The following is a 2,163-nucleotide window of genomic DNA, read 5'->3' as shown; positions in this document are numbered from 1 at the left end:
GTATGTGTGTAGGTTTGTATATGTGAATATATTTACACTGTATAATTATAGACAACCATGGATTCCTATGTGTAACTGTGCATATACAGTTATTTCTTCAGTCCTCGTCAACATAGGAGAATACAGTACTTTAAACTAGCGCAGAGGAACAGGCTGGTTTGTAGTTTCTGGTTTAAAAGGTCCAGGCGTTCAGTGGAGTGAACAGCTGAAATATATAATGTATAAAGAGCTGCAGATCCACCTCCCACCCCCAGGTGTCACAGTCCCCTAATGATCGCTGGTTCAATAATCGGCTGCTCTGTCCTCTCCATAGTTTCTTCTCTTTTCTCTGTGTTATAATTATACAGTGTAAATATATATATATATATACAGTATATGAGTGTTCACTGTGGATTAGAGAGTACAGTATGTATGTAGGTGTGTATATGTGAATATATTTACACTGTATAATTATAGACAACCATGGATTCCTATGTGTAACTGTGTATATACAGTAAGTTATTTCTTCAGTCCTCGTCAACATACTGTATGTATATATTTATATATATATTTATATATATATTTACATATATATTTATATATATTTATATATATATTTACATATATAACAACAGTGGAGTTCAGCACCGGCTGTTATACGTAGGATTGTTGGATATTGAAAATCCTTCTAAATCCGACAGAGCGGAACGTTGTTCCAGCTCCGCGGCTGTCGGTGTGACATCGAGCCAAAATAGTTTAATTTTATTTGACTGGTGAAAAAAATAAAAAATAAATGAAACAATGAACGGGTGTTAAATATTATAGACCTTTGTTGAAATACATCAAAACAAGCACATTTCTGCTGTTTGTCTCTGGCATTTTTAAATCATGCAGTTAACCAACTAATGGGTTAATTTGCTGTTCACTTAGTCACTGACAATTAACTACTTCCAGCGTTGAGTCTAATTATTAAGGCAGTGACAGCAGCGACGGCCTCCGTTCTTTCTCCTCCTGCTCCTGCGAGCGCCCCCCCCCCACTCCCCCTCTTTGCCCGTTCCTGGATTTGACTTGTTAATATATTTTATTGACGAGAAAAATATGGCAAGCGAATGATCGGAATCATTACGGCAATCTCTGCGCGCTAATGCGGCGTTTGTCGACGCAGAGAGAAACAACACGCCGAGATAGATATTAGACGGCAGCCGTAAACGGGGCAGATGGGAAATACATTAGAGCGTTCTCATGTCTGTCCTCTGGAAACATAAAAAAGAACAAGCGAGCGCCCTTCACGGCCGCCGACAGTTTCCACGGGCCCTGAGGGGAGATGACGCACCGGGGGAGAGCAGACACAAGTGTTTTGATTAGTATTACTAATTATCTTCAGACCATTAGCAAAGAAGAGAGAGCATTAAGTTAAATGGTCTGCTCCATATTCTCTTTGTTTCACCAACATAAATAGTCAGACGAGGACTTAGATCCTCAGCCCTTTTTCCTTCTCTCCTCTCCTCTCTCCTAGACTCCCTCCTCAGCTCCTCGTTTCCTTTGAGGAGAGTAAAAATAAGTCGAACCCTCGGTTCATTACAGTAAAACCAGGCGCCATTAAAGAGTTCTCCTTTTGTTGGACAATACAGAGACAAAATGTCAGCTGGGTTCACGCTCACACGGCGAGGTCTCTGCAGTCCAGTGAAGAGACCTCGGCGGCGGCGCTAACAGTCGGGCTGTAATTATACAACGCACCGTCACAGTGGCTGCGTCGTGATAAAAACAAAAAGGCGCCATATGCACGGGCCAGTTTAACTGGCTGAGGATAAATCAACATTTTGTGAGAGCGTGTGGACAGTGGGGAAATATTTACCCCCCGGGACAGAGGAGGAGGGGGACGACGTTTGTGACTATGCAGCCGTACTGGGACGGGTAAATAAGGCAGATTAGCTGTTCTGGTCTTCCGACGGTGCTGTGTTGCCAGATATGTTCTAGCAGGACAGATGGAGGTAGTGAGACATGCTATTCTGGTTGTTATCGTCACAGCCTGGGCCGAGCTGCGGAGGAATTAATCAACGCAAACAAGTGCCCAGTAATGAGAATTAGCAGGGTGTTAGCTTGGAGCTAACCCTCTTGTCGTTATCAAGGCTATTGTTTGGATCTGGAACCCTGGAACCGGGTGTTTTTATTTTATTTTATTTT

The 2,163-nt window shown here is 42.4% G+C and overlaps 1 long non-coding RNA gene across 2 annotated transcripts in view; it reads left to right on the top strand.

Moving 5' to 3' along the window:
• Positions 1-2,163, top strand: part of LOC103391333 (uncharacterized) — an 11,314-nt gene that overhangs the window by 1,832 nt on the left and 7,319 nt on the right. The window lies entirely within an intron of this gene.

Source organism: Cynoglossus semilaevis, chromosome 15 (genome assembly GCF_000523025.1).
Source record: "Cynoglossus semilaevis isolate Cse_v1.0 chromosome 15, Cse_v1.0, whole genome shotgun sequence".
Classification (NCBI taxonomy): domain Eukaryota; kingdom Metazoa; phylum Chordata; class Actinopteri; order Pleuronectiformes; family Cynoglossidae; genus Cynoglossus; species Cynoglossus semilaevis.
This window is presented reverse-complemented; position numbering and strand designations above follow the sequence as displayed.